Genomic DNA, 17,753 nt, shown 5'->3' with positions numbered 1-17,753 from the left:
GTTTACATTCTATTTCTTCAGGCAGAGTCTGTAATCGGCCCAGGTAGCCTTTGGATTCATCCTTCCTTTGGAAGGTGAGATATCCGGTGAATGCCCCGACAGTCAATCTCTGTACGAGAAATATTGTGTTCTCACGAATCTTAGATCCGAGGCAGTTGAGTTGGAGCTGGTGGAAAACGAATTTGTAACAGTGTTGTTGAAATGTCTTTCAACGGATTGCAAATGTTATTCCAAAGCAAGAGTGACCTGGCGCTCAAGGATAAACTCAGAAACAATAAAGTTGAGAATGGATCTTCATCAAAGGTATTTGATGAAGAAAATTGCGCTTTGGTTGCCAAAGCAAAGAAGGGGAAGAACAAGAAAGCTTCTCATTCCGGTGCGAAAGGCAAGAAGCAGGACATGTCCAAGGTGAAGTGTTTTCACTGTCACCAGCATGGACATTATGCCACTAATTGTCCGCATAAGAAGAATAACAAGCAGGCTGCTGGATCTGCAGCAGGAGAGGCTCTAGCCTCGTAGTTTGAGCTTGATTTTTCATTGATTGCATGCTTGGTTTCAAGTGTGATGGGATCGATGTGGTTCTTGGACAGTGGTGCGTCTTTTCACATGACGGGAGATAGAGATTTGTTCTCTAATCTGGAGGACAAAGATCTTGGAGTGCACATCGAGATGGGCGATGATGGTAGATACAGTGCGACCGGTATCGGTACCATTTCCTTTGAGAGGGAGTCCGGTAAACCCTTCATATTGAAGGAAGTCATGCATGTTCCAGGATTAAAGAAGAATCTTATCTCAGTGGCGATGTTAGAAGACAAGGGGTATGATGTTGTTTTCAGAAGATAGGGGTTCGAGTGAGGAACCTTTATCAGTTGCATGTAGATGGATGCACAACAATCTGGTTGAACCAATTCCAAAGGATCCTACGGAATTTTGAAGATCACTGCCTTAGCCTCTTGTAGCCCCTTGTCAATGCTTTCAAATCCGTCTTCAAAACTGAAGGTCATAAAAAATCCTTCCCTTAAGATACACCACTCCACAGTGTTGTGGGGGAGCTCTATTTCTAGGTACCAATTCATAGGGATTATATCCAGAGTGTGACAGAATAAATGCACCCATTCTGGCTGAGGCTCCGTTCCATACACTTTAGTCCATTTTTCCAAATAATCGCATGGATTATTCCTCCCATCATATTTCTCAGTTAACCACACTTTAGGATGACAAAATCGCATCCTCATCATCCTCCTGTAATCGTGCCATTCACCAAAGTTGTCCTTGTGCGTACCCTACCATCGAGTTGGCGTAGCGCGCGGTGCCAAATCGAGAGCCTGAAAACGATGATCCTCCAAGACTTCTGTTTCAAAATCATCCAAAAACTTATCTACATCGGTTAAACCATCGTAATAAGGTAAATTTATTACCTCTAAGGACACACAGAGTAGTGATTTAGTCATCATATTGTAGTGTAACGTAGATACTTCATGCAACCTTTTCTGCCAATGCTCCAATTCTTCATCTGAGTCTAAGGTATAAGAGCTTTTGCGGTCCCATGCAATCCATCCATCACCTGTTGGATTAACCCAATCTTGGTCTCATGTTGTAATCCTGTAGATTTGATCCAAATCATCATCTCTTTCCTCATAGTCGCGGACTGGTTCAGTATAGTGTAGTCCTTTGGTAGGGTCCAATGATACTACAAGACATAGTGATTTCCTTTCAAACGACATTGTCCGCTTCTTTAAATTGATGACCTCAGTCATGTTGATAGACCAATCAATTCACATGAGCATGGGGTAGGGATTTCTATCATCAACAATCTCTATCACGTCAAAATTGGCCAGCGCGCTCACACCTTTTATATCTACGGTCACTCCATGAAATTGTCCTATAGGGATAATCTACTTTTGGTTTTCCATCCTCAATTGAATCAGGGACCACTACAACATAGGTCTCCCCATTCTTTCCCATGTCTATTTAGGAAAAATGTTCGCATCACATCGCAGATCCAGAATAGCTTGGTCCATCTCATAGTCTCCTATTTGCGCAGTGATCCTCATCTAACTTCCCGTTCTTGTCTTATGTTTGCCAATCTTTCTGACTACTTGGTGTCTTTCCGGAGCATTTTCCTTCCCAACACACTTATTTATCAACTCTTGTAGCCCTTTCACAGCCTTGATATCGTGCAATAGTCTCATACAAGTCTTCAGGAAGGTGGTAAGAATAGAGGGGTCAACCTTTGTAGGTGCACCGATTGCTGGCATTTTGTCTTAACTTCCTAAGGTAGAGGCCTCAACGAGGATTTTCTTTGCCTCCATAAACGTTTCCTTTGCACGCTCGAGATCAAATCCAACCTCCTTTTCTGGGGGATTGCAGGCCCACCCACTTTCTTCAAGTTGTTTTCCTTTATCATCACCAGTCGTTATTTCGATTCATAACACGATATTCACATTTGGATCTTCCTCGTGGGGCTCGGCCCTCATCATCTCTAAGTTCTAGGTAGGATGCTGAGGTTGTGCCTTATTCTCCTGCATATTAGCTATACACACAGGGCATTCTTCTATTGTATGGTCAAATTGAGTGTAGTGTTGACATGACAGGCGTGTCTGACTCATACACTCCTATGCGTAGTGCTATGGTGTTCCGCAATTATAGAAAATGACCTATCCATGACCTCTACCAAATCCTCCTCCTCCTCGGCCTTGTTCGCACCCCTGATATCCTCTACGCGGTCCCCCAATGCCCTGATTCGGAGGCCTATTTCCTACTTGCATTCGATAGGTAGGCATTCTCTCCATCCTTAGTTCAGAGCTACAACAGTGGCGCTCATCGTGGCCCATCGATTTGTAGAAATCGCAGAACAATTGTTGTGGTGTTTACACAATATTTTGCAGCAAATGACAATTATCCATTACATGTTTTCCAACCACCTGAAAAATAATGCACCATAGCGCGAGCCCCATACTTGGTCCTGCTGGAGCTTCCCGCCTCAGGGGTATCGGTCCCCCCCACCCTCCTTGAGATATAATTCATGAAGACAAGGTAATGATCCTTATCATGCCCTTGGCTATTACACTTGAGGAAACATAATTCTTCATGTACCTTTGTCCTGGCCTCCTTTTCTTTTTTCAAGCTTTGAATTTCCAAACGGAGGTTATGCACCTATGAGTGAATTTTTTGGACTCCCAAAGACGCATCCTGAATAGGTGTTTCATGTAATGTCATCACGATTTCCAGAGCTTCTGCCTTAGTTCCTATCTTTTGCTGTGATAAAGCAATCCTTAGGTGGGGCAAGAGCGTGGTAATAAAATAATCATGGTGCTGAATGTCTGTGAGATTCATATTAGCTTTTCGGATCTTGCACTTCAGCCTTTGATCTAGCTCCTAGGGCATTTCATCGGGCCTCATCATGATTTCCTTAAATCTAATTACCAATTGCGAGGCAGACTTAGGCTTACCAAATTCTTTGTTCAAAGCGGTCTGAGTATCTGCTAATGACGCCAATGGATTATTAGTGCAATACTTAACGTACCATATCAACGTGTGATCCTTCAGAGTGGTAACCAATTGAGCTTTTTTTATATTATCATCCTTAATCTGTTGTGCTGTCCACAAAGCCTTCGCAACAAACCAAAACTGATCCAGATCCTCACTTCCTAAGCCCTTGAAAACATGCAACTTCATTGTATTCAACATGTTGAACGACGGCAGTGGTGGTGGTGGTGTGGGTGACAGTGTATGTTGTGGGGGTGAAGGTGGAGGTAGCGTGGATGGTATTCATGGTAGACCCTATCTTATCAACTGGACAACACTCTGTGGTGAAGCCTGTGCTGCTCCCTTATCTTCACTCACAGGAGGTTCAATCAACCTTCACGGCCTTTTCCTCCCCTATTTCGTAAGAGCTTTGCACTTCGTGTAGGTCCAAACATCAAGGCAGTGGCATAACTAGTTTCTCACAGAACAACATCTTAATCCAAGTATTCAAATATCTTAGATACTTACCTCGTGGTCCTTTGAAGAAGTGTCGCTCTGCTTCGCTGTAACTGACTGGGGTGTCAACCGCAAATTCTGTAACAAATCCTCCTATAACCCGATCAAGCCAATGGTCAACAACGCGCGTGATATTATCTTCAGAGGCTTCCAAACTTTGCACTAGATCCGGAGTCCAGACTATTGGACCGTTAAGCCTCCACCTTCCTTGGCCGTCTGCCAATTTAGCTATACACTCGTATAGTTCAATCGGGAAGGTGCAGAAGAAAATTTCATGTATCTCTGTGTACAAATATCTGTCCAACCACTGTTCTTTTGTCAGGCGCATTTTCCTATTTTCCTATGTTGCGAATTCGTGGATCTTTCTATCCAAGCACTTCTCAATTTCCTTATTGGTTAGATTCCAGTGATGCGACATCACACATCTCATTATGTAGATCCTGGTCCTGGAAACAAACCCATTTGTTGGATTAGTGGGTCTTGACCTAGGTTTAGAGTTAGTTGCGCCAAACAAATCCCTACACTACTAGCACTTTCGACATCAATCCGTGGTGCGCAGACTGAAGTCTGACCTGAAGAAGTATGGGGGCATGCTGGTGATGAGCGCCAATATTGCAGCAAGGATGCTGCAACTCCTGGGCTACCAGCTTTACTTAACAACTCGAGGTTTGTACAAAATTGGAGGTGAAAATGCTATATGCACAAGTAAAAGTGAAGGTCCTGCCTGTTGTCATTATTCATCTGGCGAGAGACCCCAGGGGTTGCAAGCTAGACTTCTATAGAGTCAGAAGAAGCTTGATTCTTTGATGGAAGAAGAGAAAATCTATTCTAAGAGAGCTAATCTACTGTAGTAATGAAGAAAACAACATGTATGATAAATTACACCATATCCTAATTAACCATTTAAACAACTATGCTAAGCAGAATTGCTAAATCAACACTAACCTAATGCTCCTATCTAAGTTACAGAAGTAAAGAGCATCAAACTAAACTAATGTATAAGCAAGGAAACTAAACTAAATCTGTTTTCACTTTTTTGGTTTTTTTTTGTTGGTAAAATCAAGCATGCAATTTAATTGTTCTTATAGACGTGACAAGTAGATGGAAGGTGGTTGAGGATGGCTAGAAGGTATATGGAGTGTTTGGATAGTGTGGTGTGCATTGAGTAATTTAATTATAAGATGTGTGTGGATTAGAGTAATTCTGCATAATATAAGTGTGTAAGGAATTCAAAAAGAATTCGAGAGAGAGGAGAGTGCTCAGAGGAGTATTGCGATGATCGGACAATGTTGGAGTCTGATTGAATAACCAAATGAAAGCTTAGGAGTGGCAGCGTTTAAATAATATGCAGAACAAAGTTTGGGAAGGAGTCAAGCAGAAGAGTAATCAAAGATCAAAATTAGTGAAAGGAAGAAGTAATGAAGTAGCAGTGCATAGGAACCCTTGGATCAATCGGATCAACGAACATGATTAACGAAAGATGAGTGATAGAGATCTTATTATAGGAGATTACGTTAATAGATGGATGGATCACATCAAGTCATGTGTAGACAGAAGGGTGGAAAACGTGTAGAATGATGGAGTGATCTTCGTAGGTGGTAAGTAGTATCTCAAACGCCCTAAAAGCTATAAGCGGAATTCCTAAATTTCACGCGATTAGCCTAAGTGGGTAACACGTAGCACTGGAAAACCGCTTTTCTCATGTGATATCGATCAGATATCGGCCGTGCAAGACTTCACGCGAGATTTCATGATAGTCGTTGGATCATGTGGGATTGATCAATGGTGAATATCGGCTAAGCTAGTTGGCGAGCGGGTGACGCAATGGAGCAGTCTTCATAGGTGGTAAGCAGTATCGTGCGTGCCCTCAAAGCAGTGAGTGAAATTTCTAAATTTCATGTGATTAGACTAAGTGGGTGACACGTAGCACGAGAAAGCCACTTTTCTCATGTGCTCTTGTTTGGATATCAGTCATGCAAGGCTTCACACAAGATTGTGCGATAACCGTTGGATCATGCGGGATTGGTCAATGGTGGAGATCAGCCAAGCTAGTTGGCGAGCGGGTGATGTGATAGCCATTGAATCAAGCGAAACAGATCAACAGTGGAGATTTGGAGCACCTAAAGTCAAACGTTGAAATGAATACATCAGTTATGCGACATGTGGTTGACGATGATTGGTCAAGTTCGTTGTGGATTGGACGGTAAGGAAATCCATGGGTATAATCTGATTAAGATGTGATTTATTAGCTTCTGCATATATTATGCATGAAGAAAGTGCTGAAGGAAATGAGAATATGAGTGACATATTATTACAGAAAGAGAGTGATGGGAAAAGATGACAATGAAATGAACCAAGTACTGAATCAAGACAATAAACTCCAAAGCTCAGGCAAGAACTAGAAATCTGTGTTTTTGGGGTTGCTAAAGGGTCTCTTCCTCAAGTCATGGTCCCAAAGGGATGAGGTGAGGCTGAGACACCTGCTAACAACCTTATGGGGATATTTTTCTCCTTGCTAACCTGCTAATTGAAATAAGGCACAAATGGAAGCAAACTAAAACACAACCAATCTACTCTACACTGTTCTAATGGAAATGTCACTACTTAAGCAAATGAACAATTAAACCATGAATCTATGCTAGCATACATGTATAATAAAGAGGAGCCTTGGCTGCTAGGGTTGGGCCCTAACCCAAGAGCTTCAACCCTCTGAGTTAAATTAGTGCTGGCTCGAAACGAAACTCATTCTGATTATCAAGACCATGGATTACATCAACAACTGTCCCAAGTCTTGCAGCTTGAAAATAGAGTAGAGTTTTACAATAAAAATCTAAATCCTACTGAGGTCCTAGGCCTCTCTACTTATACATCTGAAGTCTCCAACGACTTCCTTAAAACTAGGGAGGTTTGGCTCCCAAACTCGAGATCAACTAGTGCTTTGACTTTCACTTGCTCGACTGCCTTCTAGTCCTCATGATTTGGATTTTTTCGTTCCGAGCTGATGGAGGAATATTCGAATGGGGGGGGTAGTAAATGAGGAGGATTTACCTCCTATAATTCCTCTCCCTTGTCCTCTATGAGTTTTGACCAAGGTCTTTGCCAAAATTCCTTGCTTTTATCCTTTAATCCTGCATTAAATGCACATTAGACCACAAAGCAAAATATCCAACTCTAACTCATCTCATAAACAAAATATAATCAAAAGTATGCAATAAGTTGTGACAATAGTTGGTTTGATTAAGCTAGGAGGTGAATTAAGGCCCATATAATTACCCAATGATGAGGCTCATCATCACCCCCCTACTGAAAGTGTTTCTCATCCCCTGAGCAACTTAGTCAATGTCCGTGTCCTTCATGGCTCTGGTAGCCTCTCTGATATCCCTTGCCTCTGCTGTGGTTTCTTCTTCTTGTTCATAGAAGCCTACTTTCCTTTCTACTTCTTCCCACTGCCTCTTTTCCTCTTCTTCTTTTCTCCCTTGTAGCATCCCTAGGAGTAGTGGTGGATTGAGTTTTAGGCCTATCCAATTGCCCTTCAACCTTTGCTTTGATTGCTTATACATAGGTGTCCTGTTGAGTGCCTCTCTCAACCTTTGAGGGGAGTGACATTCTCTGATCTTCAAGTTGTGTGGCAGTGTGTTCCATCTCCTTAAGAAGGCATGTATACTATCATCTCCTAGCAGCCTAAACATATCCTTAAAATTTGAAATTGGTTGCTCTTGGGTAGCAAGATATTTAGGTGCCAGCTGAGGATCATTTGCAATTAGATTATGGGTGCTGATTAGGGCCATGGGATTTGATTGTTCAGCTTTGATGAAAAGATGTTCATTTTGCTCTCTGCCCAATATTCTTTTCATCTCTGCAGCCTTTGACTCCTCATGGTTCATCCATGATGCCAAAGCCATTAATTGTAGATCTCCTAGCACGACATTAGGATCCAAAACATTCATGTCTGTGAGGGCCATGTTGTGCAAGTAAAACTCAACCATTTTGGCCATATCCTCTAGTGTACTTTGATCACAAAGATCAATAAATTGCCTATAGTCCTGAAATATCATGGTGCCCCTTTGTGCTAGCGTTTTAATATGAAATTGAAGCCATTGTTCTCTGAGGTAAAGAGCATAGGATTTAGCTAGAATCCTACACTGGATGGCCTCCAAGGAGAGGTTGGCTATACATTCTAGTTGGTTTTCCCATGTTTGATTCTTGTGCTATTTCTTGTTTTGAAATATAGAGGGGTTTGCCTCCTTCTTTTCCTTTTTTGCTTGACGAGGGTGCTGAGAGCAGTGAGGGAAGTTGTTGCCTCCCTCTCAGGGGCCTCTAGAGACACCCTAGGTGACTCCTTCTTGTGTTATTCCCCTTCTGTTTCAATTCCTTCTTCCTCTCTATTTTTCTTATCTTCTTCCTCTTGCTGTTCTTTCTCATCTCCATCAGTTTCTTCCTTCATTTCCTTCTCTATTTCAGCATCACCCTCCTTCTCTTCTGCTTCATCATGTTCCTCTGTATTAGTTTCTTCTTCATCCATCTCATCCCCATCTAGCTCTGTATATTCTTCTTCTTGTTTTGCCTCCTCCTCACTAACAGAAGGACTAACATCATAGCTGAGGGTTTTGATGCCATCCTCTGTTGGTAAGTCTCTGAACACTGACCATGTTATAGGTATCCTGAGGTTTTGGAGGGCATCCTCAATGAGGATCCTGATCAACCCATGGTGAGCCAATTGTTGAGAATTCCTTTCCTTTACTTTGTTGCTGGATTCTATAATTGATTGCATCAAGAAATAGGGTATGCCGATTCTTTGGTGAACTGGTGTTTCTACCCCAAATCTTAATTCTTTAAGAATGCTAAAATGGTAGCCATAAACAGCACTGTATCTACCCTCACATGAGATATATTTGATGAGTTGGTAGCCTACCTCACTCCATGGGTATGGAGACTGTCCCTCCTTCATTTTTATCTTCTGTGGGTTCTTGACCTTCTAAAAAGAATTTCCTTTTTGCCACCTGACTGTCTGCTTTGTCTTCTTTTCTCAATGTAATTCCTAGGGGAAGTGTTGTGACCCTACTTATGAGATTTGGGGTGAGATATATAGTGAGCCCTCTAACTATAATAGTTGCATGGATTCTGCTGTGTGGAGTGAGGGAATGAGCAAATTCTTGAGCCACCTCATCATCATACCCTATGAATTTTTTGAAAAACCCCATCTAGTTGTGTCTTTGGTTGAAGGGAAATTACCCCTAGAGTCCTTTGGGCTGAGACTCTACCAGACTGAAAATTGCTTATACAAAGAAACACACACACACAGCCATCTTTTTTACTTTTAAGCAAATTCTAATGTTTAGGGTACATACCTAAGGTCCTACGTTCGAGAAGACCGTTAGGGTGCAAACCCTTCTTGGAGTTCCCTTCTTCTTTCTCTGACCTGCAAGACAAACAAATCAAAGAACACAACAGTACATGTATAGAAGTTTATGTATAAATCATCTTTATGCTATAAAGTTAGTTATAAAAAATCTTTAAGTAACTACTTTCATAAGAATTCAACACAAGAATCTCATAAGCATAAAGAAAGATTATTCGGGAACAAAGACGTGTTTCTTTATATATAAAGGCAAATAAAGTACATATATCGGAAAGATATCACCTGAACACCTTCAGCAGGCTCCAAGCAAGCTTCCTCCCGGATTCGTTCCAGCCTCCAGCCTCCAGCAAGAGCTCCTTCCAAGTCTTACTCAATGATGATGTCAAGGATGAATGATCACCAATACACATGGAAACAAGGGTTTCCTATGCAAAATGGGGGAAGTGCAGAATGCACCAAGGACTTCAGACCTGGTCTAAGGGAAAAATCTCAGCATAATAATCTTGCTCTCCTTTCTCTCTCCCCTTGGCCTTCCCTTTGATGTCTTTTTATACCCTCTCCAAAGTAGTTTTTTAGTTAGGAGTTGGTTGGGAACAGTTGGGCCACGGGCACTAACAGGTGATCCAGCAGGTAAACCCGCGATCACCGCCCGAAAAAGAGGAAATTATATTTTTTTAAGTGTTTTAATAGATACACGCGGGTTGGGTATGACAGACCCGCGTGTACACGCGTTTAACACAGGGAAAAGTCGCGTATAGGGAATAAAACACTGTTTTTTAAATTTTTGGACCAGGTCTGGAAGGAGGGGTTGCCCTAGGCCATAAGTGCAGCATCACAAACCATAAGAGTGAGATTTGGAGCTATAACAGATGCCCCCTAATGTATGAGGTCAGAAGGGGAACATGATGGCCGAAATACATTAAGTAAGTACAAGGAAAGGAACTCTGCCGAAAAACCGAGGAGGACTTCACCAGAATTCAGCCTGCCAAGCCACCGAAAGGAGATCAGAAAGAAACACTGTCTGAGGCGGGCATACCCATGCTCAGGAAAAGTAAAGCATGTCCGCATATCAAGTACAAGCGGATCCACTAAGTATACAAGTATAAATGACTGTAAAATACATAATGGATCATCTGATCATAATGAGTAAGTACATGTCTGAATATCACATATAAAACTGTCAATGATGCTGAAAGATGCAACGGATCACTGAAATCAAAGACTGATCCCATAAGGTACCAACTGAACATGATGGAATAGGATGGTACTACACTGCAAACTCAGGTGCCAGCATATAGAATGTCGCCATGACTGACTGCAACATATAAGGTGGAGTGGTATCAACTAGCAGCAACAGGAGCAACTGTCAAGTGAACCAATGAATGCTGATACAACCTGAGGTCTTCACCGACCGCCGTGGTACATTTCTACACCATGGGAATAAATGATCTGAAGTCGACCATGTGAGAAATCGTTTGATTACCGGTCATTGATGTATACCGTTAACAAACGCGAGACTACCCACCGATAATGATAATGAGCGTCAAGGTACCCAGTACAATCTAACAAGTGTGAATAGATGAGCTGAAGTCGAACACCTGTAAGAATCTATCAATCAGGAGACAATGATGGTTTCCCACTGTCGATAGCGAGGAATCTGCCACTAATGACTGCAAACCCCAAGGTACTGCCAAATGGACTCTAGATCTTTGCCCCAGAGCAATGAGTCGGAGTCGATAGGGAAAGATCCGCTAGAAGGAAGGCATTAAGGCATCCTTCATCAATCTAGCGCGAGTGTAACCCGTAGGCCAATAATGTGGAAGGAATCGGACGAAAAAGATGTAGTAACCCAACCGAAGTACGTTTCCGGCGTACACAAGATGTGGCTAGCGCACGGCAGAAACCCTCTGAACCAACCAATAATGAAAGCTGACACAGAGGCGAGGTATCCACCAATAGGGTCAAATGGAAACCAAGGTACTGCACGAATCCCAATGTGTGATAATGTATGCTGATGTCGAACACAAGGGAAACCACTCAGTCAAAGACCCATGATACTGATCGATGCTGAGCACAAGGTGACCTATCAATAATGAAAATAGGGCCAGGGTGCGGTCTCTAGGTCTGCCCTCAGAGCAATGTGTCGTCGTCGATAAGGACAAGACCCGCCAGCAAGAAGTCAATGGGGACCTTCTCAAACCGGCACGAGTGAAGGACCAATATAACTGATGTGATGATAGACATGACACTGACAACCAGGGATGGCCGACTGAAAAATGAGTCAAGAGACACCGCAGAAAGGCCGACTCAGGCTAACTTCCCTTGAACAAAAGCACGACTCAATGTGACTATGTGGCAGCATATAATGAATCTGTATAAGTTCGTCATGCAGGAGGCACGAACGAACCCTCCATATGATTGGAAGAGATAACCAATCGGGGGAGAACTGACTCGATAACAAGGTTATGGCTTACCTAAGTCAAACTAAATCCCACCCATACGGAGGAGACTTTGTTTTGAGTGCTTTGTTCAAGGGCGACACGACTGACTCTAGCTGCCAACAATAAATGGAAGTAATGTCCCTGTTCCCGCTCTTTTTGGAATATTTAATTTTTTTGTCTTTTTCTGATAAGCCGGAAAAAGAATAAAAGAATGCTATGGTACAGTGGAAAGAACGAGTGTCGGTGAAACAGATGCTCTAGTTCCTGGGAAAGGAACGTTCCTATGCTCAATGCAGGGAGGTGAAAAACTGGTCAGTGACACTCAGAGGTATGTTCCTTCCACGGATCTGGGTATGTCAAGCTGCAGAGGTCAAGGGTATGCAAGGTTGATTTTGCAGACGCCATGGTCAAAAGTGGGCTTAAACACGAGTCCAAGTGAAGCCGGCTCTAGGCCAAAAGGTGCAAATGGTCAACATGCAATGCAGAAGTACAACTCAACACACATAGGAGCCTCTAGGGTATAAGGCCAGAACGAGGCGAGGAAGCAAAGAGGAATGAGTCTTCAACGCACAAGTCATGGCGGGACTACAGAGGACTCCCGAGCCTAGGGATGAAAAATCTGCATGAGTGCCAAGCGACAATAAGGTACTAACTAGGGCACCCATGATAAGGTAGGCTCTACCACACAAGTAATGATGCTTCTAAGCAATGAGAAGGTTCCGCACCAGACCTTGGTGGGGTCGATCCTAAGGCCAAATGGAAAAGGAAACTGATAAGTGCACAATGCAGGCGGAAGAACCTAACCTATATGCCAGTTTCGAAAACAAATACCTGTCAGAACGGACCAACCATAAACTTCCAAAGGAGAAATCTTCCAAGTTCTGTAAACATAAATAGGAACACTAGACAAGAAGTTAATACATCCCACATATAAACTCCATATAAAATCTTTGTGTTATAGGATACAAAACTTGAAAATGCGTACCTCATATATACAATATGGTACAGGGAACCACGCAACCATGCGGCTTACGTATAATAGTTCTGCTGAACAAACCCCTTGCAGGGCTCAGGCCAAGGGCTCCTTTGGTAGTCATAACTCATGGCTTCAAAGAGTTCCTCCTGTGAAGGCAAAGCAAGATCTGAGAAATCATGAGAACTACAAGGATCAAAAAAGGAAATCAAATGAGAAGCGAGTTTAAGAAAGCGAAACTCAAAAACTTTCAAAAGATTTTCTTTCGATCAAATCAAAAAAGTCTTTTTCAAAGGAAAGCTCTCAAAAAATTGACACCAATGATTGATAAACAAGCAACCAAACACTTTTGTGAATTGACACCTTTCAAATGATGAGAACTCAACAAAAATAAAATGTGTTCGAAATCGCTTTTGACAATCAAAAGCAGCAATGAAAGTCCAAAATATCAAAAGACAAGTTTCAAGAAACTGGTAACAAACAAATTTCCCGAAACAAAGGAGTAAATGGTCATAAAAATGATTTCGTTAAGCAAACACAAATGTCATGAAAACAAAATGGACACAAAGATTTTAAGACAATCTTCCCACTCTGCCGAAACAGAGCGATCAAGATTCTTAAACAGAAATCTTGTGTGTCAAAAAATCAATGACGCTTGCAATCAACGAAAAACAAGACTAGCACTCCTTATAACTAGAGAGAGTTCGAAACAAGATACCCCCTGTTAAACAGAGAACTGTCACTGGAAATTGACTGTTTTAAACTGACCCAAACCACCAGACAGACATTCAGCAAAAGAAAAATTATAAATCTTGAAAGTTATGTGATATACGCGCCTGCAATTATTTGCAGAATGCGTGTATACGCGACTGTAACTAAGGAAACCTGCGTATACGCGGGTTTACTTAGTGAAACTTGCGTATATACGCTTCTGTAATCCAGAAAAAGTGCGTATATGAAGTGTTTCAAGAAAAATAAAAAACACAAACTGAAAAACAGGAAAAGATTGGAGTTCAAGAAAATATCAGACAGTCAGAACCAACAAACAGAGGGACTGAGCCTTGATTGGCTTGAGGACTACCCAAACTAGGAACAACAAGAGTGTTGTCCCCAGTGGAGTCGCCAATTCTGGTTGAAGGGAAATTACCCCTAGAGTCCTTTGGGCTGAGACTCTACCAGACTGAAAATTGCTTATACAAAGAAACACACACACACAGCCATCTTTTTTACTTTTAAGCAAATTCTAATGTTTAGGGTACATACCTAAGGTCCTACGTTCGAGAAGACCGTTAGGGTGCAAACCCTTCTTGGAGTTCCCTTCTTCTTTCTCTGACCTGCAAGACAAACAAATCAAAGAACACAACAGTACATGTATAGAAGTTTATGTATAAATCATCTTTATGCTATAAAGTTAGTTATAAAAAATCTTTAAGTAACTACTTTCATAAGAATTCAACACAAGAATCTCATAAGCATAAAGAAAGATTATTCGGGAACAAAGACGTGTTTCTTTATATATAAAGGCAAATAAAGTACATATATCGGAAAGATATCACCTGAACACCTTCAGCAGGCTCCAAGCAAGCTTCCTCCCGGATTCGTTCCAGCCTCCAGCCTCCAGCAAGAGCTCCTTCCAAGTCTTACTCAATGATGATGTCAAGGATGAATGATCACCAATACACATGGAAACAAGGGTTTCCTATGCAAAATGGGGGAAGTGCAGAATGCACCAAGGACTTCAGACCTGGTCTAAGGGAAAAATCTCAGCATAATAATCTTGCTCTCCTTTCTCTCTCCCCTTGGCCTTCCCTTTGATGTCTTTTTATACCCTCTCCAAAGTAGTTTTTTAGTTAGGAGTTGGTTGGGAACAGTTGGGCCACGGGCACTAACAGGTGATCCAGCAGGTAAACCCGCGATCACCGCCCGAAAAAGAGGAAATTATATTTTTTTAAGTGTTTTAATAGATACACGCGGGTTGGGTATGACAGACCCGCGTGTACACGCGTTTAACACAGGGCAAAGTCGCGTATAGGGAATAAAACACTGTTTTTTAAATTTTTGGACCAGGTCTGGAAGGAGGGGTTGCCCTAGGCCATAAGTGCAGCATCACAAACCATAAGAGTGAGATTTGGAGCTATAACAGTCTTGTAAAGATTTCAAGCACTTGGGGTGTTGTTGTATCCTCACAGTGTTTGTGTGTTCTCTCCTATTAAACCCTCCTGTCATCTTGATTGTGAGGCTTGAGGAGGAAATGAGAGGTTTGACACAAGAATTTTAAATTCAGGAGAAAACAGAGTTTCCTGTGTATGTGTAAATGGGGATGGATTTTTAGATCCTACCTCTTTAGAATGGTGGAAGTGGACAATTCTCATGATATTCCCTCTTGAACCACTCTCTGCCTATCCTGTAGACTCCCTCTGTGTATCCTGTAAACTACTCTTGTAGATTGTTCCTATAGGAATTCCTGTGCATGCTCCTATACAAATTCTCCTATAGAATGATGGATCCTTGCTTCCGTTGGGTGGTCAGAGTTATGAGAGCGACTTGAGTGAGAGAGTTTCGAGGAGGTAGAATGCATGAATGCATGCAAATGATGTTTTGCTTCCCTTTATGGATTTTCGGGGTGAGGTGGTATGCTGGCAATAGAGGTACGTTGCCATTTTTGGACCGTTGGTCCACACTACCACCTCATCATTCCCACTCCTCATAATCAGCTCCCACCTTGTAGATATGTAGTTAACCACTTCTTGTCCTACTCCTCCTTTGTCTTCGAGTTGACGCTGCCACATGTGAGAGGACACTCGATTTTGTATGTGATGACTGAACGAAGGTGGCCAAGTTAACTAGCCACCTTTTCACTTATAAACCAACTACCTCGTAACCCTTACAACTTTTGATCAAATGATGCATATGAGTGAGTGAGCGGGATACTTACCTGTGGTCTCGATGCCATGCTGCAATTGTTGAAGATCAAAGGTGCTGCGTTGTTTATTTGCTGCATGATCATTCTTCTTCCTCTTTTGCTGTCTGCTGATGGTTTCTTGGATTTTGCAGGTGTTTGTGACTGAAGATCTGATTCTGCCGCTATTGTGGAGCTCCTGGATCATCCTAGTGAAGACCTATAGCTGATGATTGATATTTTGTGGGATATGTTGCTACAGGATTTCCTATAGGATGTCCCGCATCTGCTTCTCCCTTAGAATTTCTTAATCATGTTGCTGGCTGGGGCTGTGAGGATGCTGCAATGAATGGACAGAGAGAGTAGGAGTGTGTGTGAAGCAAGGGACATTCAGGTAATGCTCTTACTCTCCTCTGTTTTCCCCCTTTTTTTTCCTTCATAATTGGCAGAAACTGATCTCTTTTTGTTTTGAATGGTGAGTGTAGGGATGATGGTAATGGACAAGGTGAGGGGTTATATCATGTCTAGAATGAATTTTTTGGACCTAACCAACCCACCATTCATACTCAGATTTATTCCTGTAGGCTTTCCGGGCCACTGTAATTCCTACAGGATCATCCTGTAGGTTTTTAGGGGATCCTGTAGAAAACACAGTCTTCGCCTAAATTGAAGCAATGAAGTGAAAAAACAATGGAATTGATGGAGGGATGCATGGTAAGGAGTGGAGGAGATGAATATATGTGAGGCAGGGTTCCCTTTGGATCTTCTCTTTGCTCCTTGATTGTCTTTCTCGCCCACCTGCAAATAAAAATTATGTCTTTTTTTTTTTTTTTTGAAAAACACCTAGGCTGCCTCAGAGAGGTTTTCACCCTAGATGTTTTCCTTGGGCACCTCAAGGAAGGTTTTCACCCAAGGATATTATTATTCTTTTTTTTTCATTTTTTCTTCATCATTGGGCCGCTTCACGAGGTTTTCAACCCAAAGATGGGACTCGGGTGCCTCATGGAGGTTTTCACCTGAATCCTTATTCTTTTTCTCTTTTTTAGTGACCTTATGAGGGAGGAGATGGAACTTGCTCCACCATCATCATTGTCTTATTGATATTGTCATTGAACTCTTGTTTTGATAAAGGCCTATTGTACATTTTAAATCGGTGTCCATTAACAAAAAATGGAATGGCTTCTTCATCTATAGTTTTGATTTGCACTGAACCATTATCATGGCATCTTTCCACCACATAAGGTCGGAGCCATCTTGTCCTTAGCTTGCCCTTGAGGTCTTTATATCTAGAATCATATAGCAATGTCAAATCTCCCTCTTGAAATTGCTTCTCCTTAATATGTCTAGCATGCTATATCTTCCTCTAAAGTTGAACTATATCTATATGTAGGAGGGCCTACATTTTGAATTCATCCAAGCCATTCAAATGGAACAATCTTTCTTTCTATGCATGACTAAGATCCAAATCTAGTTGGGATGCCATCCTCAATGTGTTATATTCAAACTCAATGGACAACAAAACCTTTTTCCCATAGACCAGCTCATAGGGTGTAAATCCGGTGGAGGTCTTCCATGTTGTATTATAGGCCCATGTGGCCTCAACTAGTCTCTCTGCCCAATCCTTCCTGTTGTTGCTCACTACCTTGGTTAAGATGCTCTCTAGTGCCCTGTTGGTCACCTTCACTTACCCATTAGCTTGTGGATGATAAGGAGTGGAGGTCCTATGCTTGATTTTGTGATGGCTGAGCAGTTCTTCAATCATGTTGGAGGTAAACTGGCTACCTTGGTCTATGACTAGCTTTCTAGGGTACCCAAATTTGTAGAATACATTCTCCCTTAGGAACTCAACCACCTTCTCTTCTGTTGCTACCTTAATTGCTTTGGTTTTAGCTCACTTAGTCAAATAATCAGTGCACACAATATTGTACTGTTTTTGCTTTGAAGGAGGGTTGATAGGCCCAATGAAGTCCATGCCCCACTTGTCAAATAGCTCGAAATTCACTTGAGGTTGTATGGGAATTTCATCTCTTTGAGTAGGCTTTCCCATCCTCTGGCATCGATCACACTAACTAATGTACTTTTTCACATCCTGATGAA

The sequence above is a fragment of the Pinus tabuliformis genome, chromosome 9, assembly GCF_031772625.1.
Source record: "Pinus tabuliformis cultivar Carrire ecotype Pingquan chromosome 9, CPIR1, whole genome shotgun sequence".
In the NCBI taxonomy this organism is placed as follows: domain Eukaryota; kingdom Viridiplantae; phylum Streptophyta; class Pinopsida; order Pinales; family Pinaceae; genus Pinus; species Pinus tabuliformis.
Note: the sequence above shows the minus strand (reverse complement) of the source record.